The sequence below is a fragment of the Dreissena polymorpha genome, chromosome 7 (assembly GCF_020536995.1).
Source record: "Dreissena polymorpha isolate Duluth1 chromosome 7, UMN_Dpol_1.0, whole genome shotgun sequence".
NCBI classification, from domain to species: Eukaryota; Metazoa; Mollusca; class Bivalvia; order Myida; family Dreissenidae; genus Dreissena; species Dreissena polymorpha.
In genome coordinates, this window is record NC_068361.1 from 59,308,586 (window position 1) to 59,332,871 (window position 24,286).

Here is a 24,286-nt window from a genome sequence, read left to right on the forward strand (position 1 = left end):
ATACCCGTCCTGTGAGAATGATATCAGTGGGCTGGGTAGAGTCAGACTTTGATCACTCCCTGACGTTTCCTTCTAAGACGTACAAACTAGATGAGAGTACATGCACGTATATCCAGTCTAAGAACACGTTAGTACTGACTGACAGGTACGCTCACACAGTGTTCATGTTCGACACCGTGAATGGCACATCTAGAGCAGTCACTAATCAGAACATACAGGAACCTCGTGGTTGTTGTGTAGGGCCTGGTGACACGGTGCTGGTGTGTAGTGAGAATAAAAACTCCATCGTGCACATGACCAATAACGGCAACATATTGGGTACCTACCCTGTAGATATGAAGTTCCCGGGCACAATATGTGTGTCTAAAGATGGTACCAGGCTGGTGGTGTCTAACAGCGCTGTAGGCACGAGGAAACTTCACTTGTATAAGATATCACCGGTAATGAGTTAGTTGACTAATGAGATGTTGACCGTGCGATCATTTTACACACATATTAACAATAACCCATGTATCGTAGTATGTGTGTCTCATGAAGCACTGTGTGTAACGCGTTAAAAAGTAGTATGTGTGTCTCATGATACACTGTGTGTAACGTGTTATTAAGTAGTATGTGTGTCTCATGAAGCACTGTGTGTAACGCGTTATAAAGTAGTATGTGTGTCTCATGATACACTGTGTGAAACGCGTTATAAAGTAGTATGTGTGTCTCATGAAGCACTGTGTGCAACGCGTTATAAAGTAGTATGTGTGTCTCATGATACACTGTGTGTAACGGTTGATGGTTATAAAGTAGAATGTCTACTGTCTGTGAGTACAGACAATACCATCACACTGACCAGGGAGATCAAAACATCATCAAAGTTTGGCGCTATGAAGCTCCCGTACAGCATATGTATGTCTAAGGATGGCACCAGACTGGTGGTGTCCAACAGCGCTAAAGTCGCCGGGAAAATTCAATTGTATAAGATCTCAACGGCAATGAGTTAGATGACTAGTAAGATGTAAATATTATCCATGTGATCAGGCATTCTACACGATTATTAAATATAACTTACGTGTATTGGTGTTGTTAAATCAACTCGGAATGCTATCACGTTAAAGAAAATTGAATAGTGTTGGTATAAGGTTTAATCGTCGAAGAATTTCGAACGATTTCGAACTACCTATACATTTTGCATTTGTTATAAAGTAAAATGTGTCTTTATACTGAACTTCAAGACATTTTTAGTGTAAATTTGAAAGTATTAAAATATATTGTTTATGTTATTCTATTTTAATTTGCATTTCATGCAACGTAACCGGTGTGTACGTTAGTTAGTCGTGTTGAATATTTCTAGATGTATGTTAATTTTGGAAAATAATAACTATAACTTAATTTACATTGCTATGCATATGTGTTTTAATGCCATGGAAGCAATTTTGCGTTCATTCAAAATAATGCTTGTTTTTGCTTAGCCTTGATCATCTACAAATTATATAATTATCAACAAAAGTCGACTAGAACTAGAATGTCCTGAGCGTGTCGTCTCTGCCTGTAAATAAGCTTTTAAGCCTTGTATCTATCTAATGTTAAGGATGCAATATAAAGCCGTTAGTTGTAGTTGTGGTCGTTTGTTTTAAATAAATTAGCAAATAATATCTAATAAATTCTAGCATATTTGCTTTATCTTAGGTTTGCTATAATTTTATTTAAAAAAAACACACTATTAGTTGCACTTTGTAACAATTGAATGTATTCGTGAATTTCTGGGTCCGAGAAAACACACGCTATAATTGAAAACCTTATGATTCATAACACTCTGATCAGACATTCCAATATCAACGTGTGGAGAATGATAAAACAGGGAATTCGTGTAAGGTAGTAAACCCATCATATTCAATGATCAGAAAATGTGTTTACAAGTCATATAATTATATATTTTTTTGGAATCAATGATAAATTTGAAATGAATAACATGCAATTCAAATTGATGAAACCGTATTAAATAAGGGCTGTTTGTAAAACATGCATGCCCTCCATATGGGCTGTCAGTTGTAGTGGCAGCCATTGTGTGATTACGTTTTTTGTCACTGTGACCTTGACCTTTGACCTAGTGACCTGAAGATCAATAGGGGTCATCTGCCAGTCATGATCAATGTACCTATGAAGTTTCATGATCCTTGTCCTAATTATTCTTGAGTTATCATCAGGAAACCATTTAACTGTTTTGGGTCGCAGTGACCTTGAGCTAGGACATTGTGACCTAAAATCAATAGGGGTCATCTGCCAGTCATGATCAATGTACCTATGAAGTTTCATGATCCTAGGCGTAAGCATTCTTGAGTTATCATCCGGAAACCATTTTACTATAATAAGTCACTGTTACCTTGACCTAGTGACCTGAAAATCAGTAGGGGTCATCTGCGAGTCATGATCAATGTACCTATGTAGTTTCATGATTCTATGCGTAAGCATTCTTAAGTTATTACCTGAAACCATTTTTCTGTGTCGAGTCACCGTGACCTTGAGCTTTGACATTTTGACCTAAAATCAAAAGGGTTCATATGCAAGTCATGATCATTGTACCTATGAAGTTTCATGATCCTAGGCGTAAGCGTTCTTGAGTTATCATCCGGAAACCATTTTACTGGTTTGAGTCACCGTGACCTTGACCTAGTGACCTTAAATTCAATAGGGGTCATCTGCGAGTCATGATCAATGTACCTATGACGTTTCATGATCCTAGGCGTAAGCGTTCTTGAGTTATCATCCGGAAACTATTCGGGTGACGGACCGACCGACATGTGCAAAACAATATCCCCCTCTTCTTCGCAGGGGGGCATACAAATCTTAAATGTATGCATATATCTGTAAGAATTCGGCAAAATCAAAACAAGATAGGGGTTTTTAAACACGATATTAAGGCCTTCGTGGTAGAGCGTTCGATGTAAACACAAGGGGTCTCGGATGGGAATTCTTCTGGATGCAACAAAAGATTGCCATTGAGGTAGAGGCACGGGTATTGCCAATATCCACGCACAGTTGTTGTTCATGCTCTCACATACAATCTCTGCAATCACAATAAAATCCTACCAGATTGTGTAGGTCAGCTTCATTATGTTCCCCACCACTATAGTGGGGGACATATTGTTTTTGCCCTGTCTTTGTTTGTTTGCGCCAACTGTAACATTTGTCATAACTTTTGCAATATTGAAGATAGCAACTTCATATTAGGCATGCATGTGTATCTCATAGAGCTGCACATTTTGAGTGGTGAAAGGTCAAGGTCATCCTTCAAATATATGGGTAAAAATCGCTTATTTAATGTACACTTTTGCAATATTGAAGATAGCAGCTTGATATTTGGTATGCATGTGTATCTCATGGAGCTGCACATTTTGAGTGGTGTAAGGTGAAGGTCATCCTTCAAGGTCAAAAGTCAAACATATGGGGACAAAGTGTTTAACAAACACATCTTGTTTTTGTTTTATTATCGTTTTATGAAAAAAAGTATCATTTTCTTTTATATTTCGGAAAAAAAGCGTACACGATTAGGTTCATAAAAAAAATACCCGAATAAAAAAAGGTAAAAATAAATCTCTGCGCGGAGGTTGGGGTATTGCGCCCGACAAACCGCTTCCGCATTGTGATCATATGTGGCAAAGATGAATCGTAAAATAACAGTACATACAAGATCGGACGGGTGCAGGGACTACACACATTTGAACTAGATGATCATATGAAGTGTGTATTAGTTTGCAATAACTATCAGCACAATCACTCGAACGATCGATTTTTTATTCACGCTTTATTTTTTCTTATACTAGAAGGTCTAATTTAACTAAACGAAATGTAGCAAAACTCAAAATCTCCTATCCAGGGGGGCATGCGTATACGGGAGCTAACCGCGTTTAAATGAGAAAGTTGTTGCAAAACTTCAAAGATGGCGTCGTTTAAGTGTTTTTCGTGAAGGAGTAGCGAATATTTTCACCCGGTAAGCCAGTGTATATTTATATTTCTTTTAAATGAATAAGCCCTTTCGGCTCTACGGTGTTTGTGCTCCCCTCGTTTTTTTTGTTTCAATACCATAGACGTCGGAATAAAAAATTTATTGAAGCAAAACCGTCGACAAATTTGTTGTTTAATTTCTTGACCTTCGAGATGTTGGATGTTCAAATATCATTTTCTCTTATAATAAACAGTATTTGTGCATGTTTGCAGTAAAATATATCATAAATCACGATTACTTTATTATCTCGACGCGTTTTTATGTCTATTAATTCATTTAATGCCGAATTATAACGGGTTAACCCCCATTTTCGGAACTAAACTTCCTTTTAAGCACATTTTGGGACCTGACTTCCAAATGATCCTTTTCTATGTTAGAATGTTTTATGCGAAATAACTTTCGTGAATGAATTCCGCATTGGTGCGAATGTTTTGGAAAACATTTTCACTTGAGGAAATCAAGAGTTATCTTTTTTCTTTTAATTGTTATATTATTAATTTTTATTATTATATGTTTTATCGCGTACTAAACGCTAACATTTAGTGTGTGTAATATAAGACATTTGACGGTATTATTAACACAGTGTAATTCTTACCTGTTTATTTTAACACATATGAACATACTTATGTTTAATGCATCAAACGGAATACTATGCCTACTAAACGGAATACTATGCTTACTATTTCCAGATATCAAGGCGCCAGTTATATATGTTGAGGATGCCAAGATTAAAAAAGACGGCGTAACGAAGTGTGTACCGCTCTAGAAAGCGATAGGTACATGAAAACCCACCAATCAAACAAAAAAGATTACGTCGAAGTACCATGCCAAACAATCACATATACGTGCAATAAAAGTGTAATGAAAAACAGAAAAGGGTAAAGCCGGTTTGATACTAGTATAAGGTTGATGTAACCAAATACTGCCATTGTTGCGATTCGGAATACATGAAGCAATTTGGAATACCTGACATCTGCTTATAATATGCATATCGGTGGATGTTTTTCTTATAAAAACGTAATTAATAATTGTTTATTAAATACAATGACATTTGACGCGTTTGACCATAACGATACTGATACATGTATGTGACTTTGATGTGACACATTTTGGACGACCTTCTTTTAAACCAGTTCTGAGTTGGTCACTATATTATAATTGCAAAAAGTGAATTTGTAGTGGATAGAAAGATTTGTGCAAAAGCAATACACGATATGATTTCAGTAGAAGTGGTTAATATATACATGTATTTTTTTCTTTTTTATACCTATGTGAATACATATTATTTATGACTGTTGTATTGAGGGAATAAAGAATTGATTCACTTAGAAATATTATTTCGTTTGTTCCTAACATTGCCTTCTAATCGTAAGTAATGTTTATATGTCAAATGCATAACGAATTAAATCCGCCCCAAGTCTTTTTATCATGTATGTAAGTGCTGAATACAATTGAAAATTTATGCAGAGACATCGTAGGAAGAAATGACGTAACACAGATACTGGTTTACTTTCATAACAAAGTGAGAAACTAGCATCATGACATATACGGAACAAAACGTGTAAGTAACTTAAAGTAAGTAGCACTCATAGCAATTATATGTCAGACGTGTCTATGTAGACTTTATAAATAAAACAAAATCACTACAAACACCAGCATTACATGTTTTGTTTGGTTCGTGTTTTTTATTTGCTGTTTTAGTCCGGCTCTGTTGAAGAATTCTTTCTTGCATACTCTACATTTAAACTCATGTGGTCCATGAATGGGGCATGGTATCTCAATCCTCCCCTGATGTAAAATTCCTCATTACATATACTGCAACGAAAGATGCACTTATTTTCGCCCTTAAACCTGCATCATCTGAAAAGACAGTAAAAGAATGGTTAAAAAAAGGTTCATATCAGAATAAGGTCGACACGTCATAAAAATACATTAAATTAATTTTAATATTACTGAAAGGGCTGATAAACGTTCTATTATCTCGTACATCCAATTTATCGAACGTCCCGTAAGTAGACAACAGATTTGTGGACGGTTTTCCTTCAATAACTTTTTTATCCCGACCTTTACGATCTTGAAACAAAAAACCGAGGGAAGCACGCACACCGGAAAGCCGAAACGGCGTATTCATTTAAAATAATTATAAATACAAAGGGGCTTACCGGTCGAAAATATCCTCCCTTCCTTTAAGAAAATCCAACAAACGACGCCATCTTTGAAATTTGCAACAACTTTGTCACTTAAACGCGGTAAGCTCCCGTATACGCATGCCCCCCTGCTATCGGCCTTCTAGCCTCAATGAAATGCAATGTCCATAACATAAACCGTTAACACATTCAAATTTCGCGCCTAAATGTTCATGCATGCGCAGTCGTATGGGATACCAAAGGGGTCGAAACTTTAACTTCTGCTCGAGCAGAAAAAAATGCTGCTCGACCAACATTTATATACTGCTCGAGCAGCAAATTTGCTGCTCGACCAGCATTTTTTCTGCTCGAGCAGAAAATCCTGCTCGACCAGCATTTATTTTTAGATTATGACATTAGCCAATCAGAACTCTTGTAATATTTGCCATTTGCTGCAAAACTGGTTTGTTTGGAAAAAAATGGCTGCCGCCATGATGTCGCCTTTTTCACATCTTCTGCAAGTTTATGTGACGACCTGTTTAAAGTTTAACATTGACACGCGGTAAGTGCTTTATATTTTGGCTTCAAACTAGTCGATCAAAAAATTGTTGCCATTCGTTAAATAAGAAAATCGATCATAAATGTCTAACGGCTGTTAAAACTTTTGCGAAAATCACGACGATGACAGATAGGAATGGCTCAATGGGTGCGCAAGTGTAGGTTCTCTGTTTCCATCGATTTACTTACTTAATGATTCTTAATAATTGCTTCCGACACAGGTGACGATTGCCTGTGATTGTGCCTTTCTGGTAAACATTGTTTACGTTTCTCGTTGTCCCCATACATGTATATCTGCTGAGTGCTGTCCTAACTTTTACAATTATCCAAAATATCATGTCTGTTAACCAGTTCTCAGTGCCCCAGATAAGCTGCGTATCTGCGTCTTTCACCCTATTAAAATGTTTAAAAATGCAAAGAACTACAATATCATGCGTATTGAAAACGCAACCAATTTGACTTTTACGCAATTTTGTCAAATTTACGATACAAAATCTTCGATCAAAAATGCTTAGCTCATTTGAGGTATTTTCTCTTTGGACTTATTATCGTAACCCGGTGGCGCTTACATTCAGCAAGCTCAGCAAACGGTCATAGTTATTCAAACGCTATGCGTTTTCAATCTGACTTAATTGTCGCTCATTGTGCATTTATTTGTAAAGCCTCTCTACTTTCAGTTTCTATTACGATGCGAAATAAAAATAGCTAAGAGAGGTCGAAAGACGTCCAAGATTGTTGCGCCAAAATATCAGCCGATCACAAACTTTTTCGAGTAAAGAAAGCAAGAGCCAGTGCCGAATCATTCGTGTTATCTATTTTGTTAGAAACTGTGTATACAGCAGTTGAGTTGACATCCAAAAAACATGATGGAAAGTCTGTGACTGAACAAACCTGTCAAAAGTATAAAAAGGCATGTCCTTGGTTAGAAATTGTCGACATTTTTTTAAGTTTATTTCATGGACAGTTTCAAGAATTAAAGATATTACGAAACATCAGTTTATACAAATTTATGATGATAGTTTAAAGTTCTATTGAATCAATACAAGTGTGCAGCGTCAACAGAAGTAAATCAGCAATTATTTTAAGGTATGCATTTTTATTACTCATTTCACTCTTTTGAAGAATGGAATCACCCTATTTTTCAAAATCAATGGGTGAAAACCCTATTTCCCAAATAATTATCTGGGGCACTGAGTTCTCGAGGACTTTTCTCAATTTCAATGTAAATTATTTTTCACAGAGGCAAACAGGTAAAATGTGAGTTGTGTCTGAATTACAAGTTGTTTAATTTTTTTATAATTGAAATGTTTACAATCTACCATTTATTGAATAACTTGGCTGTGCATAATTAAGTTCTGGGATGTTATTTTCAGCTCTGAACTGCGAAAAAATTGCATAATAATTACACTGGTGGCACTATAATGAGTTACCTTTCATCTGTCCTTCCATTTAAATGTCCCTAAAGCAGACTTCCCCAAACTTTGCAGAAAAAGTTTAGGCATTGTATTACACACTCATTTTAACCATGGCATGCTATTGTACAACATGTCTTGTCGGAAATAATCTTAGATAAAAATATTTGCAGGAAATAATTTTTCCATTACGAATCGTTTGTATCTTTTTATATTTATTCAGAAATGCCCCTCTTAAGAATAATGTCATGTATAGCTGGTTTAGAATTAAGGATGATATGTCCTAACAGCATTTGTCATGTCATTTACTGTACTTCTTAACCTACATGTATTTGAATATTCAGTCCCCATATAACTACGACCATATGTTGTGGACATTTTCATACAAGAATACAAACAGGAATATGTATTGGAGTTTGCTGTTTAAATTGACAGTCAATTGGAGGGTAACAGGTTTGTTTTTAACCAGATGTGAGGAACTAAACGCAATTTGCAGGGGGAAAAAAATATCCCTTTATACCACTTAAGTATATTTGCATCACAGGAGCTCTGATGTCGTGAGGTTGAGGAAACTAGTGTTGAATCTTAAACATTAAGCATCATGGACTCAAAAGTGAGAAGCCAAGTCAGACACCGCTCAATGTAAAATAATCTGTCAGATGTTTGGTCTGACAGGCTAGGAAATTCTGTCAGACTGAAGGATAATTTCTTGATTCCATTTATTAGCATACCTGATAATAGCATATTTCTGTTATTAGCATATAGAATGTCAAAGCACAGATTAATTCCTTTAAATTTTAATGTATTGTTCTTCTATTAATAGCATAATTTTTAACCCCAATATTCAGAATTCAGAAAGTCTGTATAGCATAGAAAATTCTCAGAATGCCAAGAAAATATGCTTTAAATCTGCTAAAATATGCTCAAATGCAAGTGCAAATACCTTAGAATACAATTTCATTTGATAAATAGTTATCTTAAACATCAATCATATACAATGTTGCATTTAAATTTCCCTTTGACTATCAATTATTAACAGATTTGACTTATTGTATGCCCCCAGTTGCTATATTTATGCTAAAATGTGTGTTCCTGTTAATAGCATATTCATGTTATTAGCATAATTTTTGCTGACATGGTATGCGAAGAACAGGAATTCGCTGTAGCAACATATTAATCAGGAATTATGGTTTGAATCCGTGAACTCTTATTTTTAATGGTGAAAGAAAATCTCCATGGCGCGTTTTAAAAAATTCCTAATCAAGCTCGGTAAAATAACACACAGAATAGCAAATTTATTACAGCGCCAACTTCCGGGTAAAAATGATTGATTTTTTTATATTTCGTAAAGAAAAATGCCGCATCATATCATATGGGTGATTTAAAAAATAATGAAGCCTAAATAAAACATGCATTTATTTTCTTACCATTAAGCATGTTTGAGTTCTTTTTCTATCTTACAGAAGTGTTTCAATGTGATTAACTTAAATGTAAAAATTCTTCTCAATAACTTGCTTCATTAACAAAATATATTGAAAAATATCCTTAAAATTGCCCCAAGTGTACTGGTTTTGCGTGACATTTTATGTAAAAGGCAATTTTCAATTCTATACTTCAATAAAACTTTCAGAAATATAAGGTATTGCCAGATTTGTTTGTTTTCGATTAAGCTTCAACACCTTATTTCGGAGGCATTTTTTCTGTATTATTTATGACTAAGTTACACAAAGTTAAAGCAGGTTTTCATCTAGGGACTCGAGAAAATATCATAATCCATTCTATTTAAAAGGTCGATTCTAATTAGTTTTTATTATACATCAGCGGCTCGACTAGAGCCAATCAAAAGACTTGCTGGAGTCTTCAAGCCTCATTCGGTTTAACTCAGCGTTCATTGCTACACTTTTGACTCGTACACAAGATGGTTCGTGCTTATCGTGATTCGTGTATGCGTTAACCGAAACAGTTCAGCAATGCGTCCGAGTGGACGCACATATTTCAAAACGATGCGTGTATTTCGATATTTGTGCGTCATAGACGCAGGACGCACATGTAGATTATATCCTGGAATAACTAAATCAACAAAAGGTTACCAGACAACAACTTTTGAATGACCCACGTACATTTGTTCCCTTTTAAAACACATTAAATTAAACATTAATATTTATTATAATGTGATACATTGTAATGGTTTAATAATACTCTTAGCATTGAAGTGCAATTTTATGCCTGGGACTTCCAAAATTTAATGCTTACACATGGCTAACATGAGGAGGTTGAACTCAAAGGTCAAGGTCGCACTTACAGGTCAATAGTCAAATATGGCTATTAACAGGTTGTGTTTGACATAAGCGTAGTTTTGAGACAAAAGTGGAATGTGGGGGCAACTGTGCCTTATGAACACGTCTTTTGTTTTTTAGGTTTATCATATTTTTCTTTTACTAAGTTCATGCCTTCTATCAGGTAAATTTGTGTCCGTAAACTCAGATGAGCTCTTAAGGGCCATCATGGCCCGCTTGTTATGTTAAATAGCTACTTTATTTCAAAAATCTGTAAAATTGATAATTTTTAGATGTGTGAAAACAACACAGACTTCAATTGGTATTAGTCTAATTAAGTCTACAACAAACATTTGACATTTTGCAATACATGTATAGCAAAACCATAATTTATATTTAATGAAATTTTTTATAATACAGTTTAGAAAATGTCAATATGTGTGTCACACAAATAATAGAACATACACTATGCCACAGTGGGTGATTGGTGTTTGAGACACAGTTTGTACAGGGTTCGACATTAACTTTTTTTACAGCAAGACCGTCCGACCAGCTCCTCTTAAAATGTACTAGCCCGAACCTGATGTCTACTAGAACATAACTGACATAGCAAATGAACACAATTGTGTCATGTAACTGTTTAATCAGGATTTATCAGTTAATTATCAGTGAACACCAGATTTTTTTATGCATAGAGTAAAACAATAAAATAACCCTTTTTGCTTTTCTCAGTCTAATTCAAGCCATGGGAACTGACTCAATTTTCCATCTATGATAAAATTGACGTTTTCGTGTTTCTTCATATTTATGTTTCGTGTCAGTTAAGCGTCGGATTCTTTTTTATTAACTGATTTGTCGGACAAAAATCCGAACTTGAACAAAGCCATTCTATTACATTATCTTGTCTGCTGCGCAAAAATGTTTACATTGACAATAGATCTACCGATTTTCGATAAAAGTCGTAAAATCATTGTAACACTGGCAGCTCCAAAATGTGGGGGCAGAATCCCAACAAAGGCACTGACAGTTACAAGTTTATTGAGTGGATTTATAATAAATATACGAGCGTTGAAACTGATCTGTAACTGACCGTCCTGAAAATATACAAATTATCAATACGCATATTTAATAATAAGGTTACAAATTATAGATGGTTACCGTGGTAACCATACTCAATAATTATACATACACATCAAACTCATATTCATCTTTAAAACATAATGGTATGCTGTGTGGTGGTTCCAATCAACATATTAACATACAAATGGCATATTTAGATAACATTAATTATCTTAAAACATAGGCAGGCTTTTTCCGCTCCATTTTGGGAAAACGCCACACTGAAATTTTGGGAATTTCGCGTCGTGAAAACCCCCATTTTGGGAAAAAAATTAATCGCAAAATTGGCTCAATTGGGAAAAATTATCGCATGTAAACAGTGTTTCTTATATTTCAAAGAAGCCGTTAACTGGTAAATAACGACTATTTGGATAACTTATTATTAAAATTTTACAAAATATTATGAACATGTGTGATAAGTGAAGGTTTTTTAATCTGAATTTGGGGAAAAGGCTTGGCCTTTTTTGAGGTGAAGAAAAATCGCGCGAAGCGCCGGATTTTGAGGAAAATAAGGAAAGTCTTAAATAATCATTAACATATTTTACAGTTTTTAAAACAAATTCAAGGCAACAGATAATTTAATTATGCAATACTTTCTATTTTCTACACAGGATCAGGTCAACTTATATATTTTAAGGGTAAAAAAAAAAAAAAAAAAAAAAAAAAAATTTTTTTTTTTTTTTTGAATTGGGATTTTTTTTTTTTAATTGGGAAAAAAACAACCAGATTTGCATTGGAAATGGGGCCGAATTTCGGACCCGTGGCATAGGGCGGAAAAAGCCTGATAGGTATCCTGAAAACAACACAGTGACAATAACAATAGTGTTTATACATCGTTACTTTGACAAACTGCACATCTTACTTACGGAGTATAAGCTACTCTCGACCTGGTCTCTCTCAGCCTTGGGGGAGGTTAGCACTGTGACTGCTGTAATATTAATATTTCAAGGTGAAAGTGATGTGCAACAACCAATGTAAAAGTTATTGACAGCCCAAGAGTTTTATCAAAAAGGAAAGAAGAAAATAGAAGCGAGTTGGGCCATAAATGCAGGAAATACACAGGGACAGATACCTTTAAACAAAGATCACCATACCTGGCACAAAGATGTCATAAAACATGCAAGATTCCAATTGATATTTGAACCGTCAATCTCAAAACGTAAAACCAAGTATTATAAACCGGAACTTCTGCGTGTCTAACTAGTCACAACCGATACACCACCTTCCATACAAGAAATTGGTTACAAAACACTAATTTTATAGACCTGTTACATTCTCCCCCTCTCCGAAAATCAAGTCGTCACGACTTGAACCTATGCTCACTAATATTAAGCACATAAACAACACCGATACCAAACTGGTAGTACTTCTACTTATAACAGTAAAAAATTTTTTACTTCTAGTAAGTAATTAATTACTTACTACTCTAACCATGTCACTGGTATTGAATTGTTATTATTATGATTATATACAACATTTCCTCATAATAATGTCTAGTATTTACAGTATTTACTGTCTCTGGTTTATGTCCAAAGTGCAAGCTTATCTGCAATAAAGACAAATGCAAAATTCATTAAAAACAACATATAAATTCACTTAAAAAATATTTTAAAAACAAATAAAAAATACAATTATCAGGTTATGTTGCTCTCCCCTCTCTTGATAATTGCTCCTGCAATAAATTGGAAAGTATAAGTATACACAATTACTTTACAAATACTCATATATCGCTCACCAATCCATATATCATACAAAGTTTAAAATCAATAAAACAATTATCATTGTTTGAGCAATGCTCTTAACAATTCAGCATTACTATTAGTACTTTGTAATTGCATTTCTAGCAATCTGGTCATATCCTGTTGCTGTCCCACATGGTAAGACTGAAACCAAACTGGTTTCTTTCTTGTTCTTGTTGAACGTCTAGTTTCCATAGATGGGCCTAGATTAGATGCAGCTTCTATTTGGTCTTCTACTGGGTTTTCTGGGTTAACTAAATTAAATTCTTGTTCCCCTTCTTGTCCATCAGCATCAGTTCCTTCTTGTACTACTTCCTCCATTTCTGTAGACACAGAAGATGACGTAGTCGCTCTTTTATCTTTGCTTTGTTGACCGGCCGGTCTGTCTGTATTCTTTTTTACTACATAATAGTTGTCGAAATCCGATTCACTCCATTCTTCACGCCTGAAGTTCTCTAAACTTTCAGATTTTCTATAATCATGATCACCCTTATCTTTTCGTTTTACATCTACAATAGAATCATCCTTGGATTTCACTTTATTTCTAGGTTTTGGAACAGGTTTCTTTGCCACTGCTTCCTCTGCTGCATCTTGCTTTTCTTCTTCCTTTAATAGTAAAAGGTGATTGCGGTGTAAGGTTTTTTCTTTACCACTGGTACTTTTCACAACGTAGACAGGAATGTCCTTATTTGGTTGACTTATGACTTCAAAAATATCTTCCTCAAATTTATCAGCTAATTTATGTGGTTTCGAAAATGCAAGGACTTTTACTAATACTTTGTCACCAACATCTATAGTGACTGCTTTTGCCTTCCGATCATAATTACTTTTTTGTTTTGATCTGGACTTGTTCAATGTTTGATCTGCAATTTTCCAGCATGTTTCTAGTCTTGACTTTAAGTCTTTAACATACTCATTCGACACCAAATCATCATTGTCAATGTGGAACATAGAATCAACCGGTAACTTTGGTGTTCTACCAAACATTAACTCAAATGGTGAGTATCCTGTTGACTCATGTCTTATGCAATTGTATGAGTATACTAAAGATGGCACAAATTTCTTCCAATTTTGTTTCTTTTCTGGTTCAAGAGTTCCCAGCATGTTAATCAATGTTCTATTGAATCTTTCTGCACTTCCATTGCATTGAGGGTGGTAAACTGTAGTTCTTACTTTAGAAATTTCCATGAGTTTGCACAATTCATGAATTACTTCAGACTCGAAGTTTGTACCTTGGTCAGATAATAATCTGGTTGGAACTCCAAAATTAAAAATAAAATTGTTTAAAATGGCTTCCGCGGTGGTCTTCGCGGTCTGATTTTTTGTAGGGACTGCAATTGCATATTTTGTAAAATGGTCAGTGATTATAAGAATATTGCTAATTCCTCCTTTGCATTCATCAACTTTTAGAAAATCTGTACAAACTAATTCTAATGGGTAAGATGACTGAATATTCACCAAAGGTGCCTTTATATTGGTAGAAGACTTCCTTCGTATACATCTTGGGCAATTTTCTACCCATTCAGCACAGTCTTTGGTGTAACTTGGCCAATAAAATCTATCGCGTATCAGTGAAATAGTTCTTTCTTTTCCAGGATGGCCAACCTGGTCGTGTAATCCCTGAAGAACATCTTTCTTGTAAATACTTGGTAAAACAAGCTGTTTCACATGTGTTCCATTTTCAGTCATTTCCCGGTACAAAAGTCCACGAATAATTTTAAATTGTTTAAAATGTCTTGACATTGTTTGGTGTTGTGTGTTCGTTAGAACAGATTTCTTTGGAAACTGTTTATCAAGGCATGCCCTCAACCAGACACCAACAATAGGGTCATTTCTTGGACTATTTCTCAATTCCCGTAACTCAACCTGTGCCATTTTCCCCCTGTTTCTTCCATAACATCTAAAATATTCAATGTGCTGCAGGGTAAGATTTCTATGTATGGTATTGTTTGTATTGAATTACATATGGCTTTTATACTTATATTTTCTATTGTTTCAAAGTTTTTTGTATTTTCCTGTTGTAACGGGTATCTAGACATAATGTCTGCATCTGTATTCTTGTTTCCAGGGCGATAAATTATGTCAAAGTTGTAGTCACTAAGGGCCGACACCCATCGCTGTCCAGTTGCTTCGAGCTTTGCTGTAGTTAAAATATGAGTAAGAGGATTATTATCTGTGTACACTTTAAATTTTTGTCCTATTAGATAGTCACTGAATTTTTCTGTTATTGCCCATTTCAAAGCTAGAAATTCTAATTTGTAAGCTGAATAGTTTCTTTCCGATTTGTTAAGGCTACGACTAGCATATGCGATGACTCTTTTCTTGGCATTTTGTTCCTGGTAAAGAACTGCACCAAGTCCTGATCCAGAAGCGTCGGTATGCAATTCAAATGGGGAATCAAAAATTGGATACCCTAATATTGATGGAGAAGAAAGAAATTCTTTCACTTTGCTGAATGTTTTTTCATGGATTTCTTCCCAATTCCATTCTATCTTGTTCTTTATTTTTCCTTTCTTTTCACTTGTTGGGGGTAAAAGATCTGATAATGGTTTTGTTATGGAACTGAATCCTTTAATAAATTTCCTGTAATAACCAGCTAGTGCTAAAAATGATCTTAACTGATCTGGATTAGTTGGTCTAGGATAATTTTTTACTTTTTCACATTTCTCAGGATCTGTTTCAATGCCCTCTTCACTAACATAGTGACCCAAAAATTTAACTTTTTTCTTTAAAAATTGACATTTGTTAGGTGATAGCTTTATTCCTGCTGCTTTCAAACGCGAAATAATGAAATTTAAGCGCTGCAAATGTTCTTCATACGTGGAGCTAAATATTATCACGTCATCCAAATATATAATGCATATTTTCATATTAAGGTCACCCAAAATTTCTTCCATTATCCTCTGATATGTTGCGGGTGAATTTGTGCATCCAAACGGCAATTTATTAAACTCCCAAAAACCTAAAGGGCCTACAGTGAAAGCAGTCCTTTCTTTGTGTTTTTCTTCAATTTCAATTTGGTGGTACCCAGACTTCATATCTAAGGTAGAGAAGTACTTAGAACCATGCAAACAATCTAGAATATCATCTATTCTGGGGATGGCATAAGAATCCTTGATTGTACGTGCATTTAATTTTCTATAATCTACGCACATCCTTATAGCACCTGAGTGTTTCCTACATATGACTACTGCTGATGCCCAGGGTGACATAGATTTTCTAATTACTCCGCTGGCTACAAGATCTTCCAAATGTTTTCTTACTTCATCAATCATGGCCGGTGGGATCCTTCTGTATCTTTCCTTGAATGGAGTCTCATCTGTTAGGTCAATCCTGTTTTTCATTATATCACATTTTCCAATATCTGTTTCTGATGTGGAAAATACATCTTTGTGAAGTTCAAGTAATTCCATTAGTTTGACATGTTGCTCACTAGTTAGATCAGGATCAATATTTACTTGGTCTAAAACATCCTGTGGTGTCCTGTTTGTATCCTCTTCATTCTCACGTTCAAGTGTGACGCGTTGAAGTTCACCTACAATTGCTTTGGGAGAAATTTGTAAGACGTTGTTTGTAGTATTGCTTACATTTATAACTATTTCCTGTTTCTTTCCAGTGTATTGTACTATGGCTGGGGTAATCTCTGCACATTTGGGCAATTGTGACTCACCGGTTTCCTGTACCAATGCACTTGTAGGTTGGTAACTCAACTCCCTATCTGTGATACATCTGATATAAACAGACTGATTTGGTCTTACCATTATATTGCTGGTTTCGACTGAGCGTAAAATAGCCAATCTAAAATCATTCTTTTTTAGCATCTTTTCCCTTAAAACCATACATCTGAATGCCAAATACCAAGGAACATGTAATTTTGAATTTTGTAAGAATTTTTCTCCAAACTTACCCTTACACTCACTAAGTAATTCTGTTAGAATGTTTGTTCCTAGAAGTATTGGTGTGGTAATATTATATTGTGTATTCGGTACCACAAGCAATAAACATTTCTGTTCTTGATTTTCAGGTATTCCACAGGCTTTCAATGAACTTTCAATATAGCCTTTATAAGGTAAAACATTGCCATCAGCACATTCAATTTTTAGTATTTTACTGAGAGGTTTCAATTCTATATTTTGCAAATGATCATTATAGAACTGTTCTGAACAGGTAGACACACATGACCCTGTATCACACAATGCTGTGGTCGCGATTCCATTTACTAAAATACTTACTTCTAAAGCTTCTCCAACTAATTTGGGGTCAGCTTGGTTTTTCATGTCACTATCCTGACCCGCCATAGAGACACTTACTCGTTTAAAGGACAGTTACTGGCAAAATGTCCAAATTCATTGCATTGGAAACATTGTATGTTGGGCCTGAAAGTATTACTGCCTAATGGTCTTCTTGGTCTATAGCTGTTGTTTCCTCTGCCATGTCCTCTGTATGGTCGTCTCTCTTGAAATCTTCCTCTTACACCACGGAAATGTCTAGGTCCTCTGTTTCCTGTTAAGCGAAACCCTTGGTTCATCCCCCTAGCATATATACCTGTATTACCTGCATATTCATTTCCTTGTTGTTGTTGTATATAGTCATTTCCTTGTTGTTGTTGTCTGTAGTAATTTCCTTGTTGTTGTTGTCTGTAGTCATTTCCTTGTTGTTTCTGTACTGCATTTATCTGGTACTGTTCTCTTTCTTTCTCCAATACTTTAATTCTGCTATTCATGTTTTCAAGTAAAGTCTTAATTTCACCTAATTCTGACTTTTCTGGTTTGACATGTGCGGTTGCCGCCTGACATTGTTTGGATTTGGGCTTTTTACTCTGCAATTCAGACTCTAATTTCCTTATTTCTGCTTTAAATTTGTTGTAGTCAGAGATTGTTTCAAATTTGAAAGCAGATGCGATTTTCATTTCAACATTCAGACCCTCATAGAATACACTTTTAAGTAAAATATGCTGAGTTCTATGAAGAGCTCCCAATTCTACAGCTCGGGAAAACAGTTCCTCTACTCTATTAGCATAATTGACCACAGGCTCATTCTCACCTTGTTCACAGGCATGAAATTTCTTAAGAATTGACTCAGGAGTCTCTATATTGCCAAAAGTACTTTGAAACAAATCAAGAATATCTTGTATTTTTGCCTCTTCCCCTAATCTCATGACCATATCTGCCGCTTCCCCTCGAAGTGAGCGTCTGATGCCTAGTAACATGCTTGCATTGGAATATGCTTTCTCTCTCAGAAGACAGTTTACTTCATATTTCCATGCTCTGTACGAGACCTCACCTTTTCCTGTTTCTCCGTAAAACAATGAGATTCTTGGAAATCTTAGTGGATCTTTGTCTTTAACAACTTCTTCCGCCTTACTAAGTTTCTGTGACAACACATTTTCTAATTCATCAGGCTTCTCTAACTTCATTTTCTTTAAAACCTCTTATAAGGCAATTTCATCTTCGCTTACTTGAGCCATGCTTAATATTTAAAATATATTCTTAAAAAATAAAACTATTTCACACTTTCTCTTGCTTTCAATTAATAACTGAACATGTCTATTACACAAAGTACTATATACTAAACTAATCTATAGTTACACACTACACTTAACACTATGATGGGCCCACTAAACTAGTTTAACGCAGTACAACTACCTATCGACTACTTAATTCATGTGTATTAGAACAAGTTCGGTTTTACACCAACTTTAATAGCAAGTAGGCATTCATTCACATTCAAGTCTTTAACCTAGCACTGAATAATTATGCACCTATTAAAATTGTAAGTAACAATATTGTGTAGACAAAAGACTGATCACAACAAAACTCTAATAACTTAATTATCAGAGGGCAGACAACAGACTGATCACAACAAAACTCCTCTAATAACTTAATTATCAGAGGGGCTCAATTTATTTTTGTTGACAGTAACAAATGTACCTCGCTGCATACTGGTTAGACTGGAACCCGAATACTGTCACAGCCTGTATATACTGCATGCGGAAGCATACTCATGGTTCTGCAAAGTAATCTTGTTAGGCATACATCTATTTAACAGTATTAACACTTTGTTACTTAAATTATCATGTACTAAACTACTTCAAATCTTCCAACTATTCACCAGTTCAACTGTAGTCTCCTTGAGCAAGTAAAAACCAACCCAGAAAGAATCAATCCATGAAACAACATAAATCACCAACCATAAACGATCTCAAGGGTGGGATGGGGATTGTTGGTCCACAGTAAGAAGAGATATGGGCTGTCCACATACAATACTAGTGCAGGGTGAATGTTAAAATGTTACAGTTAAATGTATTTACATATTTCATGCATGTTAATCACCATTAATCCAGTCACTTAGTTAACATGTGTATTAAAACTTTTCTTTTTTTCTACCACACAAAAAATAATTCTCCCACATTTACTGTACAACAATTGTAATTATATATACATGTTTAAATTTATTTTTTTTCGAAGAGTTTTCAATAGATATATATTGCACACTCAATGGTAATAAGAATGCTTGACATTCTTGAAATACCGAATGCAATTCTAGTGAAAACCCTTATACATTGTTTAATACAATCACTCACCACCATACACAACATATTTTTTTTCCACCACACAGTACTTTACTGTTCAAAATACAGTTCCTCAATCCTGATGTGTGTCACTGGGTGTAGTCCTCCTGAAGTTCTATGTTGTATGCCGGCACAATGCGCAATATTTATTATGTATTAATGTGATCACTTAATGTTTTGGTGCCTTTTTAAGTATCAATACGAACATCTGTTCAAATGCTCCGCTGGTCCACTCCTGTCACTTGACAATCCTCACTGGGGGCTCCATTTGTAACACTGGCAGCTCCAAAATGTGGGGGCAGAATCCCAACAAAGGCACTGACAGTTACAAGTTTATTGAGTGGATTTATAATAAATATACGAGCGTTGAAACTGATCTGTAACTGACCGTCCTGAAAATATACAAATTATCAATACGCATATTTAATAATAAGGTTACAAATTATATATGGTTACCGTGGTAATCATACTCAATAATTATACATACACATCAAACTCATATTCATCTTTAAAACATAATGGTATGCTGTGTGGTGGTTCCAATCAACATATTAACATACAAATGGCATATTAAGATAACATTAATTATCTTAAAACATAGGTATCCTGAAAACAACACAGTGACAATAACAATAGTGTTTATACATCGTTACTTTGACAAACTGCACATCTTACTTACGGAGTATAAGCTACTCTCGACCTGGTCTCTCTCAGCCTTGGGGGAGGTTAGCACTGTGACTGCTGTAATATTAATATTTCAAGGTGAAAGTGATGTGCAACAACCAATGTAAAAGTTATTGACAGCCCAAGAGTTTTATCAAAAAGGAAAGAAGAAAATAGAAGCGAGTTGGGCCATAAATGCAGGAAATACACAGGGACAGATACCTTGAAACAAAGATCACCATACCTGGCACAAAGATGTCATAAAACATGCAAGATTCCAATTGATATTTGAACCGTCAATCTCAAAACGTAAAACCAAGTATTATAAACCGGAACTTCTGCGTGTCTAACTAGTCACAACCGATACACCACCTTCCATACAAGAAATTGGTTACAAAACACTAATTTTATAGACCTGTTACATTGGCGCCCAACGTAAAAAACCCACCATGTGTGTCAGACGTCCCACAGATGTCATGGCAATGAGAAATTCGTGGAAGAATTTCATAATTAGAGGGGGTGTATGTAGCAGGGTTCGGTATAAGGGGAACTTATACTGCCTTGCTATATGAGCTAGCTTTTATAGCGACGCGGTAGAGTGTCTGCCTGATTTGGAACCGGGAGGTCCCGGGTTCGATCCCCATAGCGGTCGGGGAATTTTCTGGCTGGGTTACATCATGCTCTACAATTTTACGACACTGCAGAAAATCTTTAATATTCATAACAACTTGACCAATAGAAACAAGCAATTTCTGCAGGAATCTCTCCTTTGCGTCTAAAAATAGCGATGAATCATGTGAATGCTCGGCGTTTATTTAAATATACTAGTTTTGTTTTAATGTAAATAACGGATACAAGAGTAATTTTACACATTAAAAGTAAAGGCTTTCACAGCAGTTATCTATAGTTATATGAATCAGTATAGATTTGTTTTAAATTTATGTACGACCAGTCGGACAACCTAGCCCGCAGTTTTACTAGCCCGACCACCGATCTTACTAGACAATGTCTGTCGGACGTGCCTTAGTGTCGAACCCTGTTGTAGTTTGGAAGAAGCGCAAAAGCAACTCACAAAGTGTTGATTATTGTAGTGTTTATTTTCATCTCATAAAGTACTCAATTAACAGCAATAATAACAATTATCTTTAGATAACACAGTTCTGACACACTGTATTAATTGTTTAGTTAAATTAATGTTTGTTTAGAAGAAATGTTTTCTTGTTACGTTTAATGCAATTTATATATGTATTACACAATAACACAAAGTCAAGTAAACAAGGACTTGACACATTTTTATCCCCCGCCAAAGGCGGAGGGATATAGTTTTGGTGTTGTTCGTCAGTCTGTCATCTGTTAGTCTGTTAATCACAAACTTTTCAGGTCTATATCTCAGAAACTATAATTATAAGATTGCATCATGAAACTTAATGAATTTATAGATATCAATGAGGAGAAGTGCCGTGCAGAAGAACCATAACCCTACACTTTCTTAAATAAGGGTTATTGCTCTTTGTTGTTTTTGTATTATGTAACATTTCAGGGCTATATCTCAGATACGATACAAGATTTCAACATAAAACTTCATGGATGTATAGATATTAATGAGGAGAAGTGCCATTAACAAGAACCATAACCCTTTACTTTCTTAAATGAGAGTTATTGCCATTTGTTGTTTTTGTATGATGTAACTTTTCAGGGCTCTATCTCAGATATGATACAAGATTTCAACATGAAACTTCATGGGCGTATAGATATTAATAAGGAGAAGATCCATGCACAAGAACCATACCCCTACACTTTCTTAAATAAGAGATATTGCCCTTTTTTGTTTTTTTGTATGATGTAACTACAAAAAGTAAGAAAATGCACAACCCAACAAATAAGCTTTCTTTAAGTTATTCACCCATCAATAAACAAAATTTATTTGGTGGGGGATATCAATTAAACGAATTTTCTTGTTGTTTTTATTATAAAAGTGAGGACTTAAATTAAATTACTTATCAAAATGAAGACTTGCCCTTAATTAGTTGTTTGCAAATAAGAATTTCCCCCAAAAATCTTAATATAATTTAAAGTGAGGACATAAGACACACAATTCATTTGATGAAAATAAAGACTTGTCCTACAATATTTTGTTTTGAAAATAATAATTTTCTCAAATAAAAGTGAGAACTTGATACACAATTTATTTGATCAAAATAATACTTTTCCTTCAATTACAATGTAGTTTTTTTTAAATAAGATTTTTCTCAAAAACATTCTTATCAATCAAAATGAGGACTTTACACAGAACTTATTTTATTATAAAAGTGAGGACTTGACACACAAATTGATTTATCATAAAAGTAAGGACTTAATACACTCTTCATTTTATCAAAATTTTGATTTTCCCTTTAATTAGTTTTTTTCAAAATAAGATCTTTCTTAAAAAATTATTTGCAATCAAAATGAGGACTTTACACAAAACTTATTTCAGTCCTTCCCCAAATTATAATTTATTGCCGGCCATGAGGTCATATAATCATGCAGCCATTTCCGGCCCAGACTGCTTATTTCAGGCCCAAAAAGTAAGAAATGACGACGAAAGACAAAGATGACATTTATAACATAATTTTTATTTTATCAGATTAATTTAATGCCCTGCGTGCATACGAATTAATCAGATATAACGGGAACCAAAAGTATATGGTATCGTTTCTCTCCCTTTGCGAATCTACTCATATAGTGATGACGTAGTGTGTAATTTGCATTGACGACGCACCAAAAATCTTCGGATACCGTATATGCACGTACGTTATTCAAGAAATGCAACCAATGAAAAAATGTTTTACATGATTGGAGTATTCATAAATAACTCAGTAAATTCCCACTTTTGCCTTGAAACTTTTCTGGAAATAGCTTATGGAATTGCAAATTTCGCCATAATTGTATAACCGGACACGAGGTCCGGTAATATTTGAATCATTTCCGGATTTTCCAAATTATTATCGGAAAAATCAGAGGACCGACGGTTTTTCGGAAATACTGCTTATTTTATTATAAAAGTGAGGACTTGACACACATATTGATTTATCATAAGAGTGAGGACTTAATACACACTTCTTTTTATCAAAATGATGACTTGCCCTTCAATAAGGTTATTTGAAAATAAGAACTTTCTCAAAAAATTTATTTGCAATCAAAATCAGGACTTTACATAAAAAATTATTTCATTATAAAAGTGAAGACTTGACATACAATTGATTTATCATAAAAGTGAGGACTTGATACACACTTCATTTTATCAAAATGATGACTCCAGTTTTTTAAAATAAGAACTTTCTCAAAAAATTTCTTATCAATCAAAATGAGGACTTTACACAAAACTTATTTTATTATAAAAGTGAGGACTTGACATACAATTGATTAATCATAAAAGTGAGGACTTGATACACAATTCATTTTATCAAAATGATGACTTGCCCTTCAATTAGGTTTTTTGAAAATAAGAATCAACCTCCAAAAACTCTTTATTTCATCAAAATGAGGACTTAACATACAATTCTTGGCAAGCATGCCTTATGAATCATTTCCTGAATACAATAAATAGATGGACACTAGACATTTATGTAGATTGATGTTGTGATTAAACATGGCTTTCGATTTTGTGATGCAGGAGATGATGCCAATGATTCACCATTAGAAGACATGACGGTAACAGTGGTCCAGAACTTGGCTCAACCAGAGTTCCACCAACATTCCGACATGCACACAACCAGCAAAACATACCAAGGTACTTGGGAGAGAAAATATTTGGTGCCCATATTCAACCATTCTTGTAAAACTTCAACG

At 34.7% G+C, this 24,286-nt stretch overlaps 1 protein-coding gene, 1 long non-coding RNA gene and 1 pseudogene across 4 annotated transcripts in view; 2 read left to right on the top strand and 1 right to left on the bottom strand.

The window, feature by feature from the left end:
- The window catches only part of LOC127838719 (tubulin beta chain-like), a 121,347-nt pseudogene that overhangs the window by 23,433 nt on the left and 73,628 nt on the right, over positions 1–24,286 (top strand).
- Positions 1–24,286, top strand: part of LOC127838718 (keratin, type I cytoskeletal 9-like) — an 89,938-nt gene that overhangs the window by 3,985 nt on the left and 61,667 nt on the right. The window lies entirely within an intron of this gene.
- Positions 11,385–20,850, bottom strand: LOC127838720 (uncharacterized). The gene is made up of 5 exons (XR_008029922.1): positions 20,700–20,850; positions 20,472–20,533; positions 19,805–20,184; positions 12,349–12,410; positions 11,385–11,457 (listed from the first exon to the last, which is right to left on the bottom strand). It is a non-coding gene; the product is annotated as an uncharacterized LOC127838720 (long non-coding RNA).